Genomic DNA, 18,964 nt, shown 5'->3' with positions numbered 1-18,964 from the left:
TTTATTCTTTTTGATGCAATTGTGAATGGAATTGTTTTCCTGATTTCTCTTTCTATTGATTCATTGTTAGTGTATAGGAAAGCTACAGATTTCTGTGTGTTAATTTTGTATCCTGCAACTTTGCTGTATTCCGATATCAGTTCTAGTAGTTTTGGAGTGGAGTCTTTAGGGTTTTTTATGTACAATATCATATCATCTGCAGATAGTGACAGTTTAACTTCTTCTTTACCAATCTGGATTCCTTGTATTTCTTTGTTTTGTCTGATTGCCATGGCTAGGACCTCCAGTACTATGTTAAATAACAGTGGGGAGAGTGGGCATCCCTGTCTGGTTCCCGATCTCAGAGGAAATGCTTTCAGCTTCTCGCTGTTCAGTATGATGTTGGCAGTGGGTTTATCATATATGGCCTTTATTATGTTGAGGTACTTGCCCTCTATTCCCATTTTGCTGAGAGTTTTTATCATGAGTGGATGTTGAATTTTGTCAAATGCTTTTTCAGCATCTATGGAGATGATCGTGTGGTTTTTGTCTTTCTTTTTGTTGATGTGGTGGATGATGTTGATGGATTTTCGAATGTTGTACCATCCTTGCATTCCTGGGATGAATCCCACTTGGTCATGGTGTATGATCCTTTTGATATATTTTTGAATTCGGTTTGCTAATATTTTATTAAGTATTTTTGCATCTACATTCATCAGGGATATTGGTCTGTAATTTTCTTTTTTGGTGGGGTCTTTGCCTGGTTTTGGTATTAGGGTGATGTTGGCTTCATAGAATGAGTTTGGGAGTATTCCCTCCTCTTCTATTTTTTGGAACACTTTAAGGAGAATGGGTATTATGTCTTCTCTGTGTGTCTGATAAAATTCCGAGGTAAATCCATCTGGCCCGGGGGTTTTGTTCTTTGGTAGTTTTTTGATTACCGCTTCAATTTCGTTGCTGGTAATTGGTCTGTTTAGATTTTCTGTTTCTTTCTGGGTCAGTCTTGGAAGGTTGTATTTTTCTAGGGAGTTGTCCATTTCTCCTAGGTTTCCCAGCTTGTTAGCATATAGGTTTTCATAGGACTCTCTAATAATTCTTTGTATTTCTGTGGGGTCCATCGTGATTTCTCCTTTCTCGTTTCTCGTTCTGTTGATTTGTGTTGACTCTCTTTTCCTCTTAATAAGTCTGGCTAGAGGCTTATCTATTTTGTTTATTTTCTCAAAGAACCAGCTCTTGGTTTCATTGATTTTTGCTATTGTTTTATTCTTCTCAATTTTATTTATTTCTTCTCTGATCTTTATTATGTCCCTCCTTCTGCTGACCTTAGCCCTCATTTGTTCTTCTTTGTCCAATTTCCATAATTGTGACATTAGGCCATTCATTTGGGATTGTTCTTCCTTCTTTACATATGCCTGGATTGCTATATACTTTCCTCTTAAGACTGCTTTTGCTGTATCCCACAGTAGTTGGGGCTTTGTGTTGTTGTTGTTGTTTGTTTCCATAAATTGCTGGATCTCCATTTTGATTTGGTCATTGATCCACTGATTATTTAAGAGCGTGTTGTTAAGCCTCCATGTATTTTTGAGCCTTTTTGCTTTCTTTGTACAGTTTATTTCTAGTTTTATGCCTTTGTGGTCTGAAAAGTTGGTTGGTAGGATTTCAATCTTTTGGAATTTACTGAGGCTCTTTTTGTGGCCTAGTATGTGGTCTATTCTGGAGAATGTTCCATGTGCACTTGAAAAGAATGTGTATCCTGTTGCTTTTGGATGTAGAGTTCTGTAGATGTCTATTAGGTCCATCTGTTCTAGTGTGTTGTTCAGTGCCTCTGTGTCCTTACTTATTTTCTGTCTGGTGGATCTGTCCTTTGGAGTGAGTGGTGTATTGAAGTCTCTCAGAATGAATGCATTGCATTCTATTTCCTCTTTTTGTTCTGTTACTATTTGTTTCAGATATGTTGGTGCTCCTGTATTGGGTCCATATATATTTATAATGGTTATATCCTCTTGTTGGACTGAGCCCTTTATCATTATGTAATGTCTTTCTTTATCTTTTATTACTTTCTTTATTTTGAAGTCTGTTTTGTCTGATACTAGTATTGCAACACCTGCTTTTTTTTCTCTGTTGTTTGCATGAAATATCTTTTTCCATCTCTTGACTTTAAGTCTGTGCATGTCTTTGGGTTTGAGGTGAGTCTCTTGTAAGCAGCATATGGATGGATCTTGCTTTTTTATCCATTCTATTACTCTGTGTCTTTTGATTGGTGCATTCAGTCCATTTACCTTTAGGGTGATTATTGAGAGGTATGTACTTATTACCATTGCAGGCTTTAAGTTTGACATTACCAAAGGTCCAGCATTAGCTTCTTTACTATCTTACTGTCTAACTTAACTCGCTTGTTGAGCTATTAGAAACATGGTCTGATGATTCTTTATTTCTCTCCCTTCTTATTCCTCCTCCTCCCTTCTTCATATGTTGGGTGTTTTGTTCTGTGCTCTTTTTAGGAGTGCTCCCATCTAGAGCAGTCCCTGTAAGATGCCCTGTAGAGGTGGTTTGTGGGAGGCAAATTCCCTCAACTTTTGCTTGTCTGGGAATTGTTTAATCTCTCCTTCACATTTAAATGATAATCGTGCTGGATACAGCAGTCTTGGTTCTAGGCCCTTCTGTTTCATTGCACTAAGTATATCATGCCATTCTCTTCTGGCCTGTAGGGTTTCTGTTGAGAAGTCTGATGATAGCCTGATGGGTTTTCCTTGTAGGTGACCTTTTTTTTCTCTCTGGCTGCCTTTAATACTTTGTCCTTGTCTTTGATCTTTGCCATTTTAATTATTATGTGTCTTGGTGTTGCCCTCCTTGGATCCCTTGTCATGGGAGTTCTGTGTACCTCTGTGGTCTAAGAGGCCATTTCCTCCCCTAGTTTGGGGAAGTTTTCAGAAATTATTTCTTCAAAGACACTTTCTATCCCTTTTTCTCTCTCTTCTTCTTCTGGTACCCCTATAATGCGGATATTGTTCCGTTTCTATTGGTCACTCAGCTCTCTTAGAATTCTTTCATTCCTGGAGATCCTTTTATCTCTCTCTGCATCAGCTTCTCTGCGTTCCTGTTCTCTGTTTTCTAGTCCATTAATGGTCTCTTGCATCTCGTCCATTCTGTTTTGAAGTCCTTCCAGAGCTTGTTTTATTTCTATATTCTCCTTCCTTAGTTCTTGCATATTTCTCTGCAAGTCCATCAGCATGGTTATGACTTTGTTTTGAATTCTTTTTCAGAAAGACTGGTTAAATCTATCTCCCCAGGTTCCTTCTCAGGGGAAGATGTAGCAGATGCCAAAGCTGTCTGGGTTAGTCTTGTCTGGATCAAATTTTTTTGCCTTTTCATGTTGATATGTGCTATTGACTGTCAGCTGGGAGAGCCAAACTTTCCACTTGCTACTGGCCTTTCTTTACTGGGACAACTGCAACCCCTAGTGGCTTGCATTGGGCAATTGCGTGTAGACTGGGTCTTTGTGTCTTGCCTGGCTGGTATGGAGGAGGCTCCCTTGCTGAGGGCGTGGCCAGCCTCATGCTGCTTCTCTGCTATGGCCGCGCCCAGGAGAGGTAATGGACAGGGGGCTGTTTGGCTGTTTACCTCCGTGAGGGGTCTCAGAGCTGTTGCCCAGGGGGTTAGTGCACCTGGGTTTCCTTGGAATTTCCAGCTGATGGACTGTGGCCTGGGTTGTTTCTGTCCAGCTGTTGCATCCCTGTCCATTTAAGACTTTACAAAAAGCACTCGCTTTTCTTTGTCACAGGGGCATCAGCTTCGGGACCCGCTCAGAGGTCTTGCTGCCCTGTTTCCCTAGTTTCCAGCCCTCCACGCATGTGCTGTGTCTGCGCTCTGGTGCGGATGGCTAGGGCTGGGTGTTTAGCAGTCCTGGGCTCCTTCTCCCTCCCTGCTCCGACTCCTCTCCTCCCGCCGGGAGCTGGGGTGAGGCGAGCTCGGGTCCCGCCGGGCCGGGACTTGTATCTTACCCCTTTCACCAGGCACTGGGCTCTCGCACATGTGGATGTAGTCTGGCTATTGTTATGTGTCTTCTGGTTTCTCTTTTAGGATTAGTTGTATTTGTTGTATTTTCAAAAATATATATGTTTTTGGGAGGAGATTCCCACTGTCCTACTCACACTGCCATCTTGGCTCCGCCCCCTCTCTTCTGCTGGTTTTTGAAAGTTTCCATGCTCAGTCCTCTCCTTAGCCTATAAGCTTCCCCAAGAGCAAAATTATTAATTGTCTACATCAATTAACATCTATAGTTGGTGAATTCCAGGACTATATTTCTAGCACTAAGCTCCAAACATACACTTAAGTATCTTTTAACCAAAACTTGTACTTCTCACAGATATCTCAAGTTCAACAAATCCAAAACTGAACATACCTTGTCCCCAAATTCTGCCCCTTTTTATATATCTGAGTTTACTGAAATCCCAGGTAGAAACTTCAAAGTCATCTTGATTTTTCTCTCTCACATCCAAGAAATCACTAATAGTTAGAGATTCAGTGTTAAACTAGTCCTCTGATTGAGATGAAGGTCACAGTTACTGAGAATTGACCAGGACCAGGCACAGCAACAGGGGTGTGCACCTGATTTTACCCTCACAAAAAGCTTTAAGAAGTGACTGTTCCAATTTGAGAGGAAGAAACTGAGGTTCAGAGAAGTGAAGAAATTCACAGAGGCTATATAATTAGGGAAGTGGAGAATGAGGACCCTAATTCCAGGGTTACTGCAACGCCCATGTGCTTCATGCTTCCTGTCCATTCCTGCTGCCACATGTCAGGCTCTACCACCTCACATCAGCTCCTGCAGCTTTGTCACTGTCACTTATCTTCTCTAAAGAAAGTGTCACCTTGCCACCAAAACCGATGTGCACAGGTGGCTTCCTCTCTTAAACAAACCAAATCTTACTGGTCATAGTCCATAGTGGGTAAGGTGTCACTGCTGACTTACCCTGCTTGTACTTTTGCTGATGCCCCTAGGAAACCTCTCCTTCTCTCTACCAGGACAACTGCCTCTCATCTCTTAAGCCCCTTTATGAAGCTCTCATTAACACCCAAAGTCAGGGGGTGTCAACAGTCCCCCTCTGCATCATGATAGATGAAAACTTTCATTAAAGCATCTACCATCCTGAATCATACTTGCTTTCTTGATCATACCCTTCACAAAACTTTTAAATAGCAGTGGTAGTAACTGTCCTAACTGAATGGTTGTCCTGTGCCAGGCACTACACCAAACATTTTACATATTATCTTATGATAACCCCAAAGTGGTTGCCTTATGCTTACTTTACAGAAGAGAAAACAGGCACTCAGAAGTTAAGTCATTTGCCCAGTCACACAGTTAGGAAGTAGAGAACTGAGATTTATAACCCAGGACTGCTGGCTTCACAGCCCTGACCCCCATCACTGTACTATACTGCCTTGAAGGAAGATAGCCCTTTTCAGAAACTTTACCCTGCCCATCTGCCCAACCTATGTTGAAAAATAATCAATCATTTTGAAAAATATTTACATACTGATAATCTCTCCAACACAGTCAAAAGAATAATGCCATGGCCAGAGCCATCTTCCAATAGAGAACGAAATCAATCTAGTAGCAGATAGTGGTACAAAATGGATCTTGTCTGAAATCCCCCATGTGACAGATCATTAGGCCCTGCACTCTTTAGTCATCCACAACTTGACAGTCAGTGGTAACTCATCACCATTTTGATGACCTGCTGATGGAATTTTATCACAGACAAAAGAGAAAACTCTATTCCATAAAGCTTGGGAAAAGTGACTCAGGATGACAACTTAGAAGATAACAACAGACATACTAAAAAGGTAATTTGCATAAAAGACACATCCTTCAAACATTTTCTGATTTACTTGGTCTCTGAGAAATTCTAAACAGAATACAAGAACCTATTTCACAAGAGGATATGGCTGCTTTTCAGCTGCTGAACTGTTGCTTGACAAGCTAAGAAATCAGATAGGTCTTAAGCAATAGTAGCAACATGTGATTAGGAATTTTCTGGAAACATCTAAATAGGGTGCTCAAGTATACATGTATCACTTAGGAGCCTATACATCTATGTCATATTGCCATCTGCCTTAAGCTGGAAGGGAAGATTTAAGAAGTAATGAAGAAAATGAAATCATTAATTCAAAAAGATATGTGCACCCCTATGTCTAATGTTGCATTATTTACAATAGCCAAGATATAGAAACAGAGAGAGAGAAAGAAAGTAAGGAGTATTACTACACCATAAAAAAGAACCTTCCCATTTGTGACAATATGGATGGACCTAGAGTGTATTATGCTGAGTAAAACAAGTCAGTCATAGAAAGATGAATACCATATGGTTTCACTTTTATGTGGAATCTGAAAAACAAATGAACAAAAAAAACAGAAAGACTTATAAACAGAGGGAACAGATGGTTGGTTACCATGGCAGGGTGTGGGGGGCATACTGGTGAAATAAGTGAAGGGGATAAATAAGTACAAACTTCAAAGCATAAGTAATTTAGTCACAGGGATGGAAATAAAGCATAGGGAATATTGCTTATAATATTATAGTATCTTTGTATGGTGACATATGGTAACTACACTTATGGTGAGTATTTAGTAATAGAGATAATCACTAAATTATTCATCTGAAACCAATATAATATTGTATATAAACTATATTTCAATCTAAAACATAAGTCAACTATAAAAAAAGAAGTAATGAGCAGAAGGAAATTCTGGAGGGAGTGGGAACTGAGTCCTAAGTGCAAAGTCACTTACGTGAAACTAACCTGGCTCCAAACATTTCCTGCTTCCTGAAAACTAAAGCTTGCTCATACAATCCTAGACATTTCAGGAGCGAATTCTGGTGTCTGCTTAGCTTAAAAGCTAAAAGGTTATTTCTATCGTACTTTAACCTTATATACAGACATATTCAAGGAAGGATACTGACAGATACATCAATATCAGTGTGGTTCAATTTTATTTCAAACTATTTCTCTCATATTCAGGATGTGAAACCCAGGAGTTGCAACAGAAAGGACTGTGTCACTTTCAGTGAAAGAGGAAAGGCTTCGTGAGGGTAGACCCACATTTGCTGATCTACAATCTGCACACTGGCATGTGCAAGAATCCCAGTGTAGTCAAAACATCCAGACAAGATTAAACTGAAATTGCAGCGGTGTGCGGTTAAGCAATATGAACCCTCTAGTGCTGCGTCTACCACCCAAACTTGGTGCAAATTTCAGGCTTTCATGAAATAAGACTAAGCCACACTCAGCAACTTATTTAAGTAGGAGCTTCAAAAATGCCATTGGATGAGGACTTACGAAAGTTTCTGTCCAGATGGACCCCAGCCTTGTGGCACTGCTGTTCTTTAAAGTTGAATCCCCACAGGAAATGTGCAACAGTGGAGGCCTTCCAAGGAAGAAGCTATCAGGTCAGGCAACAGAGGGGTGGAGGGCCTTATTTCCAATGGGTGACCCTTTTGCCCTTTGAATTTTGCATTCTAAATTCAATGATTTTGTATATGTGGAATAAAAGTGCAGAAATAAGTAGAATAATTAAAGAAAAAAGTCCTAGCCAAAGGCAAGAAGATGGGGGATAAAAGAGACATGATAACCAGCTCAAAAGAAAAAACACAGAAAAAGAGCAAGAACAACAAACAGGTGACCAGCCCAACTGCTTTAGTTCCAAGGAATAACACCTGGGAGATCCTCGATGCAAGAGACATGTTTTATTCATCTTTCTTCAGCACTAAGCACAGCGTCTAGAATATATTAGGAGCTCAATAAATGTTGACATGAAATAATAGCTCTCTTACCCCAAAAAGGGCCAATGGATGGATGCTATAATCCATATATAATGAGACAAATTTCAGCAGAGTTTAAAAATTATGAATAGCCTGAGTTGTCCAAATAGGAAATAGATTGGCCCAAGTGAGAATGAATTTTGCATTAGTGGAAGTATATCTGCATCCAGATATACTGGATGATTATTTGCCAAGTAATACTGCCCAAGGGGTAACTGTACCAGGCAGTCAGACAAGGCTGGGGGCTGGCAGGCCTTTTCTGAAAAGGGCCAGGTAGTAAATATTTTAGGCACTGCAGGCCAAAACAGTTTCTGCCATATATTCTTCCTCTCTTTTACAACTCTAGAAAAACGTAAAAAAGGTTGTCAGCTCATTGGACTATACAAAAAAGCTTCGGGGCAGGATTTGACCTGCAGGCTATGGTTTGCTGACCCTCAACTAGATCATCTTTGAAACCTGTTATTTTTTTATTCTTTTGAAGGTGCTAAAAATGTATTTTGTTTTTAGGGACACTGGCGTTTTGGCAGAATCTTTTTAGAGGGTAGTAGACAGAAGTACAGGCTGCTGAAGGTGAAGCAGATCACAAGACCAGATTCCAAGTTCACATTTGCTGGTCTACAATCTGCACCTTGTAACGGTGCAAATACCATCTTTATGAAGTGGTAACACAGTTTACACAGAACACTCTCACTCATACGTCGGCATCATTAGGCCAAGATGAAGCTCATTTGATATTTATTGAGGTTCATAGCATGCGGGAAGACTGCATCAGCATTCCACAGCCTGAACAGGCACGCTGATGGTTTCCTTCATATCTTCTCTTGGACCCCTGCTACTGCCTCCCAACTTTCTCTAGTGCCATCCTGGTGGCCCAACCACTCCTCACCTCTGACTTGATGTCTGCTCCTCTGACACACCTGTCCTGCCTCTGCAACCCTGGACGTACAGCTCCCTCTGTCTGAAAGGCATGCCGCCCATGACTGCCTGGCATTTTTCAAAATCCAGCTCAGAGGTTACATGCTCTAGAAAGGCTTCTCAGAGCTTCCTCTCACTCTCTTGGCTCCTCTCCTGCTCCTGCCCCATCAGCTACATTTAAGCACATCTGCCTCTAAGCTACCTCCGCCTTCAGCATTGTTGCTCAGCTCTTTGCTTATCTGTCTGCCTCCATCAACCTGAGTGTAAATCTGCAAATACAGATCCTGGCTCTTACTCCTCCTGATACACTCTAGTCTCTCGCAGAGTGGCTCTCAAATGTTACTAAGATGAGTTCTAGGAACCTTCATGGGTACCTTCCCCAAGGGAAACAAGAGAAAGAACGACTCAGGCTTCTGTCCTTGGGAGGCCAGACTCCAGGCTTATGACCTTGGATGTGACGATATTGGAGTGTGAAACCATGTAGAGGATGTGGAGACATGCCATAGGACACAGAAGGTCTCCAAATCTGTTACTGTATTTTTAGGACTAAGATCGTAGAGGATAGGAACTGTGCATGTACAAATCAATTTAAATGAAACCTTACTCAACCAAATACAAAGTAGTAAAAGACAAATCTTTCTTCCTGAAAGTGTCCCCATGATATATGTTAAAAGTCTACATTTACATTCTCAAAGTATCTCTCTACAAAAAATTTACTAGTTGCAGAGAGAAAAAGTGACTCCACAGTGACAAAATCTGGCAGACACCATCTTAATGAAGGAATCGATAATTATACCAGCGGCAAGGGGACAAACAGACAGTGGTCTATCCGACAGAGCGCAGTAGAAAGAACATAGCATCTTATGGTAGTCAGCTAAAAACACATAACCAGGGTCTAATTAGATATACCCAAACTGAAAAACACTGTACAAAATGACTGGGACTAGCTTAGTGGGCAAGGGAACACTAAGGGACTGTTCCAGCATGAGAGATGAGAATGACATGATGACTGAGAGCAAACCGTGGTCCTGGATGGACGTTCTGCGCAATGCTACTGGCACAAAACTTGAATGGACTCTCCAGGGGAAGATATATGGAAAGGCTTTGTCTTATTCTTGTAAGGTTTCTTTAAATTTCTTAAGTGTCTTTAAATTCTCTAAGTTTGTTTCAAAATGGCAGCAAAACCAGTCAAGATGATAGAATAGTAATTAGAGGGTTGGGTGGGGCTACCGACAGGGAAGCAGCATGAGGAAGCCTCTTGGGAAGCTGGTACTGTGCTATATGTACCTTGAGCTGGGTGGTGGTTATAAGGCATGTGCATATGAAAAAATCCATGAGCTATATATATATTTATAATTAGCAACTTTACTAATGCATGTATGTATGCTATATGTATGCTAATGAATATGTATGTATGCTACACCCAATCAAAGGAGCAGAAGGGAAAACCCTATATTCAAATTGTACCAATCCTATTAAGTGCTCTCCCATATTCTCTCAACAGTTAAAAGATGACCTATTTATATCTAGCTTTGGTGAAAGGAAATCCATTTCTCTAAATAAGGAGTCTAAATGAAATACCATTTCCATAAACTTTTCTGGCATTTTGTTATTAAAGATGCTGGAGATGGAAGTATTTGGGCTTTGCTGCTTATAAAATTAATTGGAGCAGAAGTGCTTCCTGGAGAGCAGCTGCCCAATTGCTGTCACTCTGCAGGGGACTGAGAGGATTCCACGCAGCAAATCTTAGGCCAGTGTAGGATTTTTGGTAATGAAGAAGTAAAATTGGTAGAAAATGAACAACAACCACAGAGATTAAAAAAAAACAAACCTGTCTTTAGGGAAGTGGAGGGAGAGCAGGAAAACAGACCAGCTTAACTATACTAAAAAATACTCTCGCTATAATTTCTCCATGTGTATGTTTGCTGGGTTTCTGTTTGTTTGCTTTGGGAGGGCAGGGGAATTTTAATGGTTCAGAGTTAAGGATGCTAAAAGCTAAGGTGGTTGGGAACTTGGGTCTTCAGTCAGATAAACCCGAGTTTGTGTTTTCCACTCTACCTCTCCCCAGCTCAGCACCTTGGGCAGGCGGTCATACCCCATCTGTAAAATAAGGGTAACTATACACGACCCAGGAGGTTTTGGGGAGGGCTAAATGAGAAAGTATAGGGAGTATCTGTCAGTCCCTGGCACACAGTCAACCACCAATATATGGTATCTGCTATTCTTTTTCCTTGTTGCCCTGACACACCATTAGTCAACAGTGCCTGGCTAATGTGGCTGCCCTTCACCATGTTCATTGTGGAAACTTGCTCTGTGTCAAACGTGCTTCAGCTAAGTCTCACCTCCCTCAGAGGAGCACTGCAGTTACAGCAGAGGTTTAATTAAAATGAAATGGATGGCCTCCTGCTATAGGTCATCGGGGGAAGTCCAGAGGAACAAGTTCTAGGGGTGAGGCGCACTCTGTGTTCAATTTCTCTGAGACCACGTGGGGCCATTCACTTAGCAGAAGTGCCAGAATGACTGCAATTTGGCCCTGAAGTACCTTCTCTGGGCCAAAATGGAGCACATAGAGCAGGATTCTGCTCTCATTTTCCCAGCTGCAGGGCTGTGAGCTCTGGCAGTCATTAAAATAAGCATCAAACCACATGAACAAGCCCCACTGACAGAGTACATTCCTAGCTGCTGATGGGTGAAAAGGAGGTGGAGATGGCCAGGAGTGGGGAGTGGGCCCTTTGGCATACAGAACCAATACTCGTTTGTCTGCTAATGATACTCCTCAACTTCGTGAGTTTTGGAAATAATTTGCAAGGCTGCTAAAGAGGAAGATTTAAAAAGCCTTCCCTTCCAAAAGGAGGGCAGGGGGAAGTTCCAAACTTAGAAGAAAGAGTAGGCTTTACAGAAAGGTGAAAACTCAGGACTCCTACAGAGAAACCAGCTGAGCACGGAAGCCTCAATTCCTTTTAAAAATTGCATTAGAGTCAAGACGCCCCTCAGCCAAACTGATGCTGCCACATGATACCAAGTCACCCAAAAAGGCTTTGTGACTGTGCTGTCAGGTGGTAACAGCTGATCACATAAGTGGGCAGGAAAATTGCAATCATGGCCCAGTTGTCCCCCTCACCTCCATGCAAGCCACCTCTACCCCTACAGATTCCACATTAATTTCTTCAGGAGGTCAATCAGGCAGGGAACTAGCAGCCACCTCCAGACTCTCCAAACTGCACCCTTCATTCCCACCCATTACTTCCGGGAATTGTTCTTTCATTTTATACTGTTTTCCTGCTGCTATCACAACCTTAACTTTCACACACAATCTGCTCTCATTCAGCCTCAGTTTTTGAGAATGCACCCACCAGATACCGGCACTGTGGGGTGCGGCAAGCCTACCAAGGGACTGATTGTGAAAGCTGAGAAAATCTGGCAAAGAGGAGAAAGAGACAACACAAGGAAGACAGAGAATAGTATGCCTACTTTCAAGTCCTTTTTGTTACCTTCACCAATCAACAGTGTCACTTGGTTCATTCTACCTGAGGAACAGCCGCCTGGGTTCACCTGAATTGCTGGGGGGTTCCTTATGTCAACCAACAACTAAAATATGTGATGGTTTCCTAAAAGCTGAGTTATAAAGGCTTGCTTCTGAATAACAAAGTCTCTGTGGCTTTCATTTCCAGAGATCTTAAAGGCATCCTAGAAAATGGGAGAAGGCATCCTCGAAAATCCTGGAAAAGTGATTTTGGGTTTTCAAAATATTTTATTTCCAAAGATGAGAATAAGGATGGATTCTGTACCCACTGGACAGAGATTTTGCTCCAAGGGTATTGTATAGGCCATTCTAGTCCACATGGTACCTTTGTATAATTAGAAAATTGCACCCCTTCCTCAAGACATTTTACTTCCTTTTCTTAGAAAATTGTTGTGATTTACTGATTAGGTTAGCTCGTGGCTTTTTACCCTTGTCTGCCTGAATATTGCTACTATGAAAATACATCCATGATGCCCAAGACCTATTTTAACAAAATTAAAACCCCCTAAGATGTGGCCTTTGTGCAGTGCACAACCCACACAACTGCATGCAGCAGCCCTGAGTAACCATGAGAGGCCACATGGCTTATGAACGAGTCACGTAAGAGTAACGGCATTTCCACCTTGATTACAGAAGAACCACAGATATAGGACATACGCTATCTGGACTTCAGCAAGGTCTCTGGCAAGACTACTCCAGAAATCCTAGTGGACAAGTTAAAAAATGTAGGGACTGGATTCTGACATAATTAGAGGGATTAAGAACTGGTAAAATAATCTTATTCAAAGAATATTGGTTAAGGAATGAATGATGTTAATAGGAAAGGAGCTAATAGTGACAAGTGTTTGACTCTGTCTTCGGTCCTGTCCAATCTATTTTTATTAATGTACATGAATGATTATTCATCAATATTTACTAAATATTTTATGTGTATAGACCCTTGTGTTAGGAGCTTACAGCAGGGAAATAGACACATATATAAATATATTGAATAAAGTGCTCTATTGCATTTTACCAGCGACTTGGATAACAACATACGTTTCCTTATCAATTCTATACATAATATGTAGCAGGAAGAAACAGGCAATTTGATGGGTAACAAAAATTCAGAATAAAAAAGATGTTGAAATGGCAGTCCTATTTTAACAAAATTAAAATTTCCAAGTCTTCAATATCAGTCCAAGAAAACAACTGGACAGCAATGTAGCCTTGTACCACAGAGGCAGTATGATAAGACAGAAAGGCATAATGTCACGAGCCAGAGAGACCCGAGTTCAAGCCCACCTCTGCAACTTCTAGCCACACAACCTTGGGCAAGTTATTTAATTTCTCTGAACCTGTTTCCCCATTTATAAGATGGGATACCACTTGCCATACAGAACTATTGTAATGATTCAATTAAGAAATATATGTATCTGACACAGGAGGCACTCAAAAGTAGAACTAGTATTATTAATAAAACATGTGTCAGAGACACTGGGGTTCCCATTCAGTTGCTGCTTCATTAAACATTTATATTATATACCAGTCCCTGTGCTGTATTTCAGGATTCAACAGCAAAACGCTAAGGTCTCCTGCTTTTAGGATTCTAACAATTTGAGGGTTAGACAGACCAGAAATGACAGTCTAGCAATTTGTGGGTAAAATAAGTACAGTACAGCGTGGTGAGTGTTGTTCAGGGTGTTATGAGACGAGGCCCATGGGATTGCCTAGACTGGACCAAATAAGCAGGAACTTACATTCTCTCAAACAGCTGTATTTCAGAAACGGCTGGTGAGGGCCAGACTGCTGGGGCAGCGAGGAGCTCAGAGGCTGTGCCATAAGGCAGGCAGGAAATGAGAAGAGACTGCCCTAAGGCAGTGGAAGAGGAAATGGAGGAGAAAATGTGTCAGGAGCTATCAAGGAAGTAGAATTGGCAGATCTTTGAGGACTGCCTGGGCTGGGAGGGAGAGAAGAGGGGATAGTGTGAGACGGAAATGTCAGGGTGACTCCTAGAGCTCCGCTTTGAATGACTAATGGGGAGAAAGGGAATGAGTGGGTCTAAAGAACAGAGAAAGAATTGAGGGTTTGGAGGGAAGAGGACGAGCTTAGGTTTGGACTCACTGAGTCTGAGGCTGGCATTCAGGAGCAGCCTGGGCTCAAGACACATGCACAGTAGGGCTCATTAGCACATAAGTGGGAGTTGAAGCTGTGAGTTAAGAGCAAAGAGTAGAAGGCAGAGCCTGGAGGAAACAAGCACCTAACGACAAAAGGAGGGAAAGAGCCCATATTGGAATCTGAGGGGGAAATGGCCAGAGAGACAGTACAAAGCAGGAGTGGCTTCTGTAAGTGAAGGAATATCAGCAACATCACACCTTTTCAGAATCCAAAAGATTAGGAGAAAAGTGTTCAGATGTTCTGGCAATGGCAACATCGGATGCCTGGGGAGAGCAGTTTTGGAAGAGGGGGAGGCAGAAACAGGATATCAGTGGATGATGACTTCAAGGAATAGATGTAGCAACTTAGGGAAGAGGAGGTGTGATGACAGAGGTTAATGGGAAGGTATTTGTTTTTTCCAAAATAAGACTTAAGTGGAGAATACTTAAATGAGAAGAGATAATTAAATATGAAAGAAACGGAACAAATGCTGGAACCTGGTCCTCAGGAAAAGGAGATGGAATCTCAGCACCGGTGAAGAAAGCAGCCTTAAAATGAACACCTTTCTTTCACAGAATTAGAATAAAAGGCAAAGTGATAGGGTCACCTAGAGATAAGTCTGTAAATGATAGAAACTGAGAAATCTTAATTGATGGCTCCAATTTAATGAAGTCAAAGACAAGGTTTAGAGGCTGGGAGAGGGACCAAAGTGTGAAGGACAAGGAGATGAGCCAGAGAGCTGTCCAAACACACCAGGGAGCACCCGGCAGCGCCGAGGGCCCACAATGTGATGGTGTCAACGTGTGTCCACGAGGAAGCCAGGTGGGGCATTAGGTTACTGAAAGAAAAGTACAGTCATACTCTGCATGGTCTCCTAGAGGAAGGAGGGCTTCCTTTCCACACCACACACTGAGAGAGAGAGACTGTCAAAGAGAAACAAGTTCAAAGGAGGGTCATCAGAATGAAGGTACAGGAAATCCCACAGGTGATCACTCTGGGGCTGGACTGAGACCAAGCAAACAGGTGAGCACCCAGTTTGCCGAGACCATGGTAGCAAAGCAGCACCTATTTATTCCCCCTTAATACACAATAGGGCCTCACACTGTAGAATGGCAGGAGGATCAGGAGATAGAAAAAGGAAAGGAGGAAGGCATTCATGAACTTCATCTCCATGGCTAACACTGGAGAACAGGTGCCATTTGGATTTCCAAATAAAATCTCAGAAGAGGTCAGGGATAACCAATCAGGGGCTACTAATTAACATTGTTATTACTTATTACGCACAGAGGATTCATTCCCCTTACCCCACTCCAACATCCTTGTTCCTGTTACCCTTCTCTCCCCATGTGGTGTCATCCAATCAGCTACCAGCCTAGCAAATCCCACAAATCCACCCACTCCTCTCTCTCCCCAAAGCCGCAGTCTTAGTTCTGGCCTCCCTCCTCCTGGGCCCTGGATCAGGGTCACAGAGCCCTAGCCAGTCTCCCTGCTGGTCCGGCCCTGTTCGATGTAATCACCACAGTGCTGCCTGGGTAACTTACAGCAAATGAGCACACGCCACAGTCCTATTTACAACCCTCCAGTACTCCTCTTTCCACCACATCTTCAAAATAATCTTCCAGACATCTTAGCATGGCAGTATTAACTGCTACAGTTTATTGCTTACCATCTACCAGTGCCAATGGGTAACATTTATCATCTTATTCAGTTCTCACAGCAACTCTAGGAGGCAGTTTTCTACTTTCCCTCTTCACAGATGAGGAAACTGAAGCTTAGAAAGGGAGTGACTTGCCCAAAGTCACAAAACTCATTCAGAGGCAAAGCCAGTATGGATACACAAGTATTTTAGCTTCCCAAGTCTCCACTCTTACTATGCTATTGCCTACAAGGCCCGTCATCCTCCACCTCCTGCTTACCTACCTTCCCAGTCACCTCTCATCCTACAACCCTACACTCCGATTCAGGTGAGCTGCTTATGGGTCATGCATTGTCACTTGCAGCCCTTTGCCCAGCCACTCCCTATGTCTGCAATATCATTCCACCTCCCACCCCTCTTCACCTGAGTAAGCCTAGGGCTTGGATAAAGCAGTACATCCTCACAGAAGCCTTTTCTGATACCGCAGCCCAACTGTGAGCATTCTAAGTCCTCCTCCATCAAACTTCTACAGTAGCTTCATACCATAGCACTGCTGTCTATCTCCTTGGCTTAAAAAAAAAAATTAATGCCTTGAGGGCAGGGGTGTGCATGTTACTCATTTTGGTATTTCCAGCTTGCAGAGCACTGTAGGCACATAGCAGAAGTTCAATACATATTTATGTTTATTCTCTGAGAGGCTGGTGAGGAACAGAAAAAGGATCCTGCGGTTGAATGAGAGCCCAGTGCTTAACTTCTTAAAGTTTCAAAATCATGTCACATGAGGCACAGGGAGAAGTTGGCTAAGAAAAACAGAGAAGGAAGGGGAGATGTTCTAGGCAACAGAAACAGCAGGAGCAAAGGGCTACAAGTGAGACACAACCTGTAAGCAGTTTAACAAAACTAGAGCAGAGGTCATGGGATGGGGACATAGGCAAGATGAGCCATCACAAGTCTGGCCTTTTTCTTCACTCAGGTGTCAGCTCAAATGTTACCTCCTCAGAGAAGTCATCCCTGACCAGATAGTTTTAAAAATAGTTCCCTCTGCTTCCCTGCCATTACTCTTCATCCCATTACTGTTTCTTTTTTTAAAGCATCTATCAGGATCCGCAACACCTACTACCTATTGAAAGTACTGTACTAACAATATTATGACTCATCACCAGGATCAAAAGTGGGCTTCACAAAACAGGGTTCTTGTCATCTTAATTTTTACTGCTATATCACCAATGCTGACGATAATGCCTGGCACAGAAAATTCTTGGTTGTTGTGCAGTTTACTATGGATAAATAAGTAAATGTGCTTAGCCTGGAGAAGAAAAGGTAAAAGTGCAAGACACACTAATAGCTTTCAAAGATGTGTGGGCAATAAAACGGAGGGAGATCCCAAGAGTCTGAAGGAGGGACAATGAGCTGAGATCACTGCCTAACGGCTTTTGGCTCAACATATAACATTTTAAGTCAGACCTGTGGGAAGACCAAACAGGAGTAACCAGAAGTAATGAGCTTTCTGTCACCTAAAACATTTAACCAGGGGGAGGAGTGTCATGAAAGAAATCCAAGTATTCATTCGTAAAGGGAGCCTAGGACCCGAAAATGTCAAACTGGCAGCCACAAATATGCCTAGGGTTCAGTTGCACAGAGATTTCTTTTTAAATTAGTTACCAATGTTTTTTTAATTGTATTGGTAGCCAGTGTTTAAAATATCAAGAGACTGCACGCGTGCGTGTGCACAAACACAGGAGTTTGGGGTTCACTTCTCCAGTTATATGTTAGTATTGTGCTGCTCATAAAACTCAATACAGTCGAAATGTTTGACTTTATTTCTAACGTAATTTTCTTACACCTACATTTACTGCCTGATCAAGCATTAAAGTTTGCAACCCCTGGACCAAACTTAGGAATCAAGAACCTTAGCTCAGAAAAGCCCTCAGAATTGACTTAACCTTGCTTCACAAATGACGTTATCATCACTCCTATTTTACTGATGAGGGAAGAGGCTCAGAAAGGGTAGTGACGTGCTACAGTCACACAGCAAAAACGGGCAAAGACACGACGAGAATCCTGGGGTCCTATCTCCCGTGTTTCAACACCGGAGATTCTGAGCACTCCCTGCCAGAGGACAGCAGTTACTGACTTAGGAAATTAGGAGCTTCCTAGACCGCGGGCTGAGCCAGTCTGAAGGGACCTGTCCGGAGAAGGCGGCCAAAAGCCGCAGTCAGTGACTTCCCGGCGAAGGGAGGATTCCGAGACCTGCTGTGACCCGCACCCTCACCGCCTGGCTCGCCCTTTCCCGCAAGGCCTCCAAAACCGAGTCCGTAGGACCCCACTATTCCCTCGCCCTCGCGGCTCACTTACCGCCGTTCAACTTCCGGCAACCACAGCTTCGTCCGTAGAGCGCGCCCCGATGACGCAGCGTGGCCCCACCCTCGCCTGCGGGGTTTGATAGTGCGCGTGCGCACACGGAGCCGCGGGCCTACCTGGTAAAGGAGCCCCTAGCACCGGGCTAAGTGGGAGGAACTTGAGCTGCGGAGAAGGCGGGGCATCAGGAAGTGGGCGAGGCACCTGGTGAGAGCCCATCTAACGACTTCCCCTTACCGTTTGTGGGAATGCATGTCCTTCAAAGAAGTGCTCCACGTTCTTTCTTGATTTCAGAGGATGAAAGGAATTATTATTTCCATTTTCCAGGAAGCGCAGCATCAGATGCATCCCAGAGACCATTAGAGAGGCAAATACGGAGACAGGAGCTGAGAATTTTAATAGGAAAAGCCCATGAAAGGAGGCAGTGACTAACCTTTCTAAACTAGGCATTATTCTCATAGCTTCCTGTTGTCAATGGGAAAACTATTCGTTGTTAATTATTTATTGAACATATACCCTGTGCCAAGCATTGGACAGGTGTTATATAAACTTAAAAGCCATTCATAAAGTGGTGTAGTTCTGTAGACTCATAAC

At 42.6% G+C, this 18,964-nt stretch overlaps 1 protein-coding gene across 4 annotated transcripts in view; it reads right to left on the bottom strand.

Moving 5' to 3' along the window:
- ATG7 (autophagy related 7) overlaps positions 1-18,506 on the bottom strand; it is a 235,235-nt gene extending 216,729 nt beyond the window's left edge. For 2 of the 4 annotated variants that reach the window (XM_037000405.2, XM_037000408.2), the window contains exon 1: positions 18,368-18,505. The gene's annotated coding sequence lies outside the window, so the exon portion shown is untranslated. Of the gene's footprint in view, positions 1-18,367 lie in introns of all 4 variants that reach the window. The other 2 variants (XM_037000410.2, XM_037000406.2) reach the window with 2 other exon arrangements.
- Between the last annotated feature and the right edge of the window lie 458 nt (positions 18,507-18,964).

The sequence above is a fragment of the Manis javanica genome, chromosome 3, assembly GCF_040802235.1.
Source record: "Manis javanica isolate MJ-LG chromosome 3, MJ_LKY, whole genome shotgun sequence".
NCBI classification, from domain to species: domain Eukaryota; kingdom Metazoa; phylum Chordata; class Mammalia; order Pholidota; family Manidae; genus Manis; species Manis javanica.
Note: the sequence above shows the minus strand (reverse complement) of the source record. Positions and strands in the feature narration are given on the sequence as shown.